Source organism: Somniosus microcephalus, chromosome 34 (assembly GCF_052327205.1).
Source record: "Somniosus microcephalus isolate GS21.2 chromosome 34, FLI_Smic_1.0, whole genome shotgun sequence".
In the NCBI taxonomy this organism is placed as follows: Eukaryota; Metazoa; Chordata; class Chondrichthyes; order Squaliformes; family Somniosidae; genus Somniosus; species Somniosus microcephalus.
The window spans coordinates 16766374-16776027 of record NC_141020.1 but is presented as its reverse complement, the minus strand read 5'-3'; the positions used below and the strand labels follow the sequence as shown (position 1 = coordinate 16776027).

Here is a 9654-nt window from a genome sequence, read left to right as displayed (position 1 = left end):
CCATACCCCACCTCACCTCACACCCCATACCTCACCTCACACCCCATACCCCACCTCACACCCCATACCCCACCTCACACCTCACCTCACACCCTATACCTCACCTCACACCCCATACCCCACCTCACACCCCACACCTCACCTCACACCCCATACCTCACCTCACAACCCATCTCACACCCCATACCCCACCTCACACCCCATACCCCACCTCACACCTCACCTCACACCCCATACCCGACCTCACACCCCATACCTCACCTCACACCCCATACCCCACCTCACACCCCATACCTCACCTCACACCCCGCACCTCACCCCCCGCACCTCACCTCACACCCCGCACCTCACCTCACACCCCCCACCTCACCTCATGCACCTCACCTCACCTCACACCCCATACCTCACCCACTCCTCCGTCCCCGTCAGCATCAAAAGTGCTTCAACCTCATCCTCCCGCCCCTCCCCCTTTATTGGCTGAATCGAATCCCATCAGCAGCGGCCGCTCGGCAGTGGCGGACGCTGATAGGCTCAATCGCCCGTCAGTCACAACTGGCTGGAGATTGATTGGATAAAGTGGGGCAGCAGCGTTCACCCAATCACGAAGGGCGTCCAGCGCCGGCCGCCGATGTGATTGGCTGCCGGCGCGCGGGAGACGGCGCCAAAAATTTTAAAAAACAGGCGGCGCGTGGGAGCGGGACGAAGCCCGCCGCCCTCTTTCAGCAGCTGACCAATCGGGGAGGCGTCTGCGGGCGACGTCACAATGGGAGTGGGCGTGTCTGCTGGGGGAGGGCGGGGCCGGGAGTCACGTGCGCGGCCTAGCACCCATGGCGGGGGCGGGTAGCATGCTGGGCAAGCCCAAGAAATCGGCGGGGAAGAGCGCGGCGCCGGCCTCCTCCTCCCAGGCCCAGGCCGGGCAGTCGTCGCCGGGCGAGGTGGGGCCCTCCCGCGGCAAGGCCAAAGCCAAGCCCGAGTCGACGACCCAGGAGAAGGCCAGGCCGCGTAAGGAGGCGGCCGCGGCCCCCGAGAAGGCCGCCTCACAGCCGCCCACCCCCTCCAAGGCCCCGGCCGAGGGCCTGGCCCTGAAGACCATCAACAGCAAGAGCCAGCTGGACAGGTTCGTCAAGGCGGCCGGCGAGCGGCTGGTGGTCATCTTCTTCTCGGGCAGCTGGTGTGAGACCTGCCGGGGCCTGAAGCCCATCCTGCGGGACATGGCCCTCCTCAACAACCCGGTGATCTTCTACGAGGTCAACGTGGACGACTCGGAGGACACGGCCGAGGCCTGCGACATCATCCACATCCCCACCTTCCAGTTCTACAAGATGGGCAAGAAGGTGGCTGAGATCCTGGACGACAGCAGAGAATCGGTGGAGGAGAAGATCAAGGAGCTGAAGTAGACTTTTGGTCCTTTTTTTTAGGAATGCAAAAAAAAACCCCGAGCCTTTTAGGAATGCAAGTAAGAAAGAAAGCCTTTAGAACAAAAAAGGAACTACCTTCCACTCTCAACTTCGCTAGCTAGCCTCCTTATCTTGAGGAAAGGAACAGCACTCGAAGCCATCGACATTCAACAGATTGTAGGTGCTAGGTCTTCATCTGCCAAGTCAACAAGCTGGGTCCATCCCAGGAGGGAACAGCCAAATTGAACTCCCACATTTCCTTCTCTTTACCTTGGCCCCCTTTTTTGCTTTTGAAAAGTGCCAGAAAGCAAGCACCAGCTATGCGGGCAGAGCTATCCCCAGCACTCAAAGCCACAGTGAAAGCCCTCTATTAAAAGTTTAAGTGCTGTGGGTTTAATAGAAGGGATTCACTACTCTTCGGATGGCACTCAATAATGATTTCCTGCAATTGAGATTGTAGGGAATTGGCATCAACTTATTGGAAAATCCAATAAAATGTTAAAAGTCATATTTCTCTTCTATACTTTTGATTCTCTCCACACCATTATTGCACCCTGCAGTGGGAACAGGCCCCCAAGTCTCTTGTCTTCCAAGACCAATTTGATTTTGACCATAAAAAGCTAGGTTGGTTTGTGGTGAATGTGCCTTTGATTCTCCATTCATTCCCGTGGAGATGTTACCTAGTTTGGGATGGCATGGGCAACATCAGGAACTCTCATCCCATCATTTCCGTGTGTAGTGTGTTGGACCACAATGGTAACAGGCCCTTGACAGCTTTAAGAACCAAGAAAGCACAGTAAATGTGTGTGTACATGGGCAGCTGATGTACCACAGCATTGCTGACAAGAAAAGCACTGTCACAAGGGCGAGCGTGGAGCTGGGAGATGGCTGCACATCTCCAGTTAGAAGTGGCTTTTGACTCATTCCTCGTAACTCATGATTTATTATTTCCTTTACCCACTGGAGATAGATAAATAAATTAAGTTCCCATCACAGACCATTGGTACATAAATAGAGAAATCTCTACATGTCTTTATCAGGTGCGGGGACGGGATCTCTTGAGCTGTACCACCCATTTGCTTAGAACATGGGTTCTTATAGTGACGACCAAGAAAAGATGAATTTGCATCTTTCTTTAACATATGTCTGCAGCAGTAAGTAGTGTTACGGAGAGTTCCTGCTTAAATCAACCTGTTTCAGTTCCAAACTTTTATTCCAAACCTCCCAGCAAACATGGAACAATAGTGCAGTTCTTCCAGAACTTGCTGCCTGCAGTCGATTTTGTTACTTGCTCAAACACGCCTCAATAAAAGAATTGCACCTGCCATGACCATTTATATTGCATAATATTTATATATATTGTGTATGTGTGCATTTCCCGTCCAACTTGACGATTGGTGATGACACTTTCATGTCAACATTTAACATTGAAACTGTCAACATTTAGAATAGAAATCCTGTATGTAAACAGTTGCCTGTAATTTCGCCTGTGGCCTGCAGGTGCTGCTGTGGAGCAAGTCAATGATGTCTCTCAAATAACAACAGAAAATGCTGGAAAAGCTCAGCAGGCCAGGCAACATCCGTGGAGAGAGAAATGGAGTCAACGTTTCCGGTCGAAACCCTTCGTCAGGACTGAGAAACACAGGAAATTAAACAGATTAAAAGGCCAGTTTGGGGGCTGGGAAATGGGGATGAGAGAACAAAAGAGAAGTGAAGAGACATTAAGAGGTATTCAAAACCAGACGAGATGGTGGTCGGACTAGTGGAGACAAAAGACGGCTCTAGATTAGGTGTGAAATGCGCTGGCAGAATGAGAGAGAGCTGCCATGTGGGAGAGAAAAAAAAGGGAGGGCCAAAACAAAGGTGTGGATAAAAAATATATGTAAAAATGTAATAGGGGCCGAGGTTATGATCTGAAATTGTTGAACTCGATATTGAGTCCGGAAGGCTGTAAAGTGCCTAATCGGAAGATGTGCTGTTCCTCGAGCTTACGCTGGGCTTCCTGTGTTTTTTCAGTCTTGACGAAGGGTTTCGACCTGAAACGTTAACTCTGTTTCTCTCTCCACGGATGTTGCCGGGCCTGCTGAGTTTTTCCCAGCATTTTCTGTTGTTATTTCGGATTTCCAGCAACCGCAGTATTTTGCTATCGTAATGACGTCTCTCAGCTCTGCAACGGTCTTGTAACATTCACCACCTGATTGTGAGCAACATTGCAGGAACTTTGCCGGCGAATAAAAATGCCAATTTTGAAAGTGCAAAGTTTCATTTGTCACCTGTAACTTACTGTGATTGCTAAGTAGACAAACCCTTGCATATAATAACTTGCATTTTTTTTTAGCCTCCCTGCAAATCTGCCTCAAAACTCTGAAGAGTTCATGCTCTATCTTGTATTTGATCTTGCCGGCCAAAAAAAGTCTCATCACGCTCACCACTCCTAAAATGGTTCACCTGGCTCTCAACGCTTTAGGCGGTTCTCAATTAGCGGACCGAGGAAGTAAGGCTTGCAGGCACAAGTTGCTGGCTCATTCTGTCGATGGCGGGATGGGGGTGGTGGTGGGGGTGGGGGGAAGTTAAATTTCCTCAGGTCTCCTTTCACTATGCGGCTGTAAGGTAAATGGGGATTCCGCCAATCTTGCGTCAAAGTTACAGCGTCCGAGCGGGAGAAGCCCTGAGAAGTTTGCTCCACAGGTGGTCTTGTCAATCAAAACAAAATTCCAGGAATACAGACATTATCCCAACGCGTAATGGGAATGGCTTGCTGCTACCTTGCTCTGCTTCTTCAGATGACAGGGATGGTTCCTGGAAACGCCACAAATTCAAGCCTAGGCTCTTCCTGGAGGCCGCTGGTGGAAAATGGCACCCATTTTTCAAACGTACAAAGTCACTGTTGATAGATGAGCTTAAAGAACATAAGAAATAGGAGCAGGAGTAGGCCATACAGCCCCTCGAGCCTGCTCCGCCATTCAATAAGATCAGGCAACCAAAACTGCACACAATACTCAAGGTGCGGTCTCACCAAGGCCCTGTACAACTGCAGCAAGACATCCTTGTTCCTGTACTCGAACCCTCTCGCTACGAAGGCCAACATACCATTTGCCTTCTTAACCGCCTGCTGCACCTGCATGCTTACCTTCAGCGACTGGTGCACAAGGACACCCAAGTCTCGTTGCACTTCCCCTTTTCCCAATCTATTGCCGTTCAGATAATAATCTGTCTTCCTGTTTCTGCCACCAAAGTGGATAACCTCGCATTTATCCACATTATACTGCATCTGCCATGCTTCTGCCCAATCACCCAACCTGTCCAAATCATACTGGAGTTTCTCGGCATCCTCCTCACAGCACACACGCCCACCCAGCTTTGTGTCGTCTGCAAACTTGGAGATATTACATCTAGTTCCTTCGTCTAGATCATTAATATATATTGTGAATAACTGGGGTCCTAGCACCGATCCCTGCGGTACCCCACTAGTCACTGCCTACCACTCGGAAAAAGACCCGTTTATTCCAACTCTTTGCTTCCTGTCTTCCAACCAGTTCTCTATCCAAGTCAGTACCTTACCCCCAATCCCATGTGCTTTAACTTTGCATGCTAACCTCTTATGCGGGACCTTATCAAAAGCCTTCTGAAAGTCCAAATACACCACATCCACTGGTTCTCCCTTATCTATTCTACCAGTTACATCCTCAAAAAATTCCAGTAGATTAGTCAAGCACGATTTACCGCTTGTAAATCCATGTTGACGTTGTCCGATCCTGTCACTGTTTTCCAAGTGCTCTGCTATTACATCCTTTATAATGGACTCTAGCATTTTCCCCTCCTAATTCTTATGTTCTTCTAAGAGCAGGGGAGTTCTCCCCCATTATCCCCGGTGTCTTATTGGTCAATATGTATCCCTCAACCAATACCTAAAAATAGATTTTTGGTCATTATCACATTGCTGGGCACAAAGGCACAAATCACCAGGAGTGGATGGGATGCATCCTAGGATGCTGAGGGAATTGAGGGCGGAAATCGCGGAAGTACTGGCCATAATATTCCAATCCTCCATTGATACGGGGGTGGTGCCAGAGGACTGGAGAATTGCAAATGCTACACCATTGTTCCAAAAAGGGGGTAAAGATAAACCCAGCAACTACAGGCCTGTCAGTTTAACCTCGGTAGTGAGGAAGCTTTTAGAAACAGTAATCAGGGACAAAATTAACAGTCACTTGGATAGGTGAGGACTAATTAAGGAAAGCCAGCACGGATTTGTTCAAGGCAAATCGTGTTTAACCAACTTGATTGAGCTTTTGATGAGGTAACAGAGAGGGTTGATGAGGGCAGTGCAGTTGACGTAGTGTACATGGATTTCCAAAAGGCGTTCAACAAAGTAGGCTTGCCAGCAAAGTTGAAGCCCATGGAATAAAAAAAGTGGCAGCATGGATACGACATTGACTAAGTGACAGGAAACAGAGAGTAGTGGTGAACGGTTGTTTTTCGGACTGGAGGAAGGTACAGTGGTGTTCCCCAGGGGTCGGTTCTAGGACCACTGCTTTTCTTGATATATATTAATGACTTGGATGTGGGTGTACAGGGCACAATTTCAAAATTTGCAGATGACACAAAACTTGGAAGTATAGTGAACAGTGAGGAGGAGAGGGATAGACTTCAGGAGGACATAGACAGGCTGGTGAAATGGGCAGACACGTGGTAGATGAAATTTAACGCAGAAAACTGCAAAGTGATACATTTTGGTAGGAAGAACGAGGAGAGGCAATATAAACTAAAGGGTACAATCCTAAAGAGGGTGCATGAACAGAGAGACCTGGGGGTACGTGTGCACAAATCATTGAAGGTGGCAGGGCAGGTTGAGAAAGCAGTTAAAAAGGCTTATGGGATCTTGAGCTTCATAAATAGAGGTATAGAGTACAAAAGTGTGGAAATTATGATGAATCTGTTCAACCCCAACTGGATTACTGTGTCCAATTCTGGGTACCACACTAGGAAGGATGTGAAGGCTTAGAGAAGGTGCAGAAAAGATTTACGAAAATGATTCCAGGAATGAGGGACTTCAGTTACGTTGATAGACTGGAGAAGCTGGGGTTGTTAAAAACATAGAAACATAGAAACATAGAGATAGGAACAGGAGTAGGCCATTTGGCCCTTCGAGCCTGCTCCGCCATTCAATGAGATCATGGCTGATCTTCGTCTGAGATCATAGCTGATCTTACCAGTTCAGTACCCCGTCCCCGCCTTTTCTCCGTAACCCTTAATCCCCTTAGCCTTCAGAAATATATCCAATTCTCTCTTGAAAATATTTATTGAATTAGCCTTCACAGCCCTCTGTGGCAGGGAATTCCACAGGCTCACCACTCTTTGAGTGAAGAAATTCTTCCTCATCTCTGTTTTAAATGATTTGCCCGCTATTTTTAGACTGTGGCCCCTGGTTCTGTGCTCCCCGGCCATTGGAAACATTCTCTCTGAATTCAGCCTGTCCAGGCCTGCCATAATTTTATATGTTTCGATGAGATCCCCTCTCAATCTTCTAAACTCCAGTGAGTACAAGCCCAAACTATTTAATCTCTCTTCGTAGGTCATTCCCGCCATTCCAGGTATCAGCCTGGTGAATCGCCGTTGCACTCTTTCCATGGCAAGAACATCCTTCCGCAGATGGGGCGACCAAAACTGTACACAATACTCCAGATGCGGTCTCACCAGCACCTTGTACAGCTGTAGTAAGGTATCCCTATTCCTATACTCGAACCCCCTTGATATGAAGGCCAACATACCATTTGCCTTCTTAATCGCCTGTTGCACCTGCATGCTCTCCTTCAGTGACTGGTGCACAAGAACACCCAGGTCCCTCTGCACTTCCCCATCTCCCAATCTATTGCCATTTAGATAATAATCTACCCTCCTGTTTTTACCCCCAAAGTGGATAACCTCGCATTTATCCACATTATAGTGCATCTGCCACGTATCCGCCCATTCCCCCAACCTGTCCAAATCGCACTGTAGCCTCCTGACATCCTCATCAGAGCCCACCCCTCCTCCTAGTTTAGTGTCGTCAGCGAATTTGGAAATATTGCATCCAATTCCCTGATCCAGATCATTTATATATATTGTGAACAGCTGGGGTCCCAGGACAGATCCTTGCGGCACCCCGCTGGTCACTGCCTGCCACTCCGAAAACGAGCCGTTTATTCCAACTCTCTGTTTTCTATCCGCCAGCCAGTTCTCTATCCACGTTAATACTTTGCCCCCAATCCCATGAGCCTTAATTTTGCATGATAATCTTTTGTGTGGAACCTTATCGAAGGCTTTCTGGAAGTCAAGGTACACCACATCCACTGGCTCTCCCCCATCTATTTTACCAGTTACTTCCTCAAAAAATTCCAGCAGATTAGTCAAACACGATTTACCCTTTGTAAATCCATGTTGACTCTGTCCGATCCTTTCCCCATTTGTCAAGTGCTCCGCTATTTTATCCTTAATAATGGACTCAAGCATTTTGCCCACAACCGATGTAAGGCTTACTGGTCTATAATTCCCTGCTTTCTCTCTACCCCCCTTTTTAAATATTGGGGTAACATTAGCTACCCTCCAATCCACGGGTACTGTTCCCGAGTCAATGGAGTTCCGGAAGATGATCCTTAGAGCATCTGCTATCTCCAGGGCCACCTCCTTAAGTACCCTAGGATGTAATTTATCAGGCCCCGGGGATTTGTCGGCCTTCGGTCCCCTCAACTTACCCAACACCATATCCCTAGAGATACTAATTTCTGTCAGCTCCTCCCTCTCATTAGTCCCTATGTTTGCCGATATTCCTGGGAGGTTATTTGTGTCCTCCTTTGTGAATACAGAACCAAAGTATGAGTTTAATTGGTCTGCCATTTCCTTATTCTCCATTATATATTCTCCCGAATCGGACTGCAAGGGACCGACTTGGGATTTTACCAGTCTTTTCCTCCTGATATACCGATAAAAGCTTTTGCAGTCTGTCTTTATGTTTGCTGCAAGTTTACTTTCGTATTCTATTTTCCCCTTCCTGATTAATCCCTTTGTCCTCTTTTGCTGTATCCTGTACTGCCCCCAATCTTCCGGTCTGGTGCTTTTTTTTGCCAGTTGATATGCCCTTTTTTTTTATTTTATGCTGTCCCTAATTTCCCTCGTTATCCATGGTTGAGCCACCTTTTTAGGTTTATTTTTATGCCAAACCGGTATAAACATGTTCTGGAATTCTTCCATTCTATCTTTGAATGCTTGCCATTGTCTATCCACTGTCAATCCCCCCAGAAACACCACCCAATCAATCTTACCCAATTCCCGTCTCATACCCTCGTAATTCCCTTTATTTAAGTTCTGGACCTTAGTCTCTGATTCAATTTCCTCACTCTCCATCTCGACTGAGAGCTCGATCATATTATGATCGCTCTGACCCAAGGGGCCTCGTACAAGAAGATTGTTGATAAGTCCCTTCTCATTGCACAATACCCAGTCTAAAATGGCCTGATCTCGAGTCGGCTCCTCGACATATTGGTCCAGATAACCGTCCCGAAAACATTCCAGGAATTCCTCCTCCTCAGAATTTTTACTAATTTGGGTAGTCCAATCAATATGTAAATTAAAGTCACCCATGATGACAGCTGTGCTCTTATCGCACGCTTCTCTAATTTCCCTTTTTATGCCTTCCCTCACCTCCATATTACTATTTGGAGGCCTATATATCACACCCACTAACGTTTTCCTCCCCTTGCTATTTCTCATTTCTACCCATACAGATTCCGTTTCATCTGAGTTAATATCCTTCCTTTCCATTGCATTAATCCCCTCCTTTACCAGCAATGCTACCCCACCTCCCCTACCTTTTTGCCGATCCTTCCTAAATATTGTATATCCCTGGATGTTAAGTTCCCAGCCTTGCCCACCCTGCAGCCACGTTTCTGTAATCCCAATCAAATCATACTTGTTTACCTCTATTTCCACAACTAATTCATCCACCTTGTTCCTAATGCTTCTAGCATTAAGATACAAAGCCTTCAGGCTTGCTTTTTTCACACTCTCATTATGAATTAGTTTGGCCCTTTGTGTTTCTCTCCTTTGCTTATTGCTTCTCACCTTTCTACCATCTATTTCTGACTTCATATGACTTCCCTCTTTTCCACTATCTAGGTTCCCATCCCCCTGCCAAATTAGTTTAAATCCTCCCGAACCGCCCTAGAAAATATTACCCCGAGGACATCGGCTCCCTCACAGTTCAGGTGTAGACCGTCCC

At 47.5% G+C, this 9654-nt stretch overlaps 1 pseudogene; it reads left to right on the top strand.

Annotated features, from left to right (window-relative positions):
• The first annotated feature begins 757 nt into the window (after positions 1 to 757).
• Positions 758 to 1905, top strand: LOC147096824 (thioredoxin pseudogene; annotated as a pseudogene).
• The last annotated feature ends 7749 nt before the right edge of the window (positions 1906 to 9654 follow it).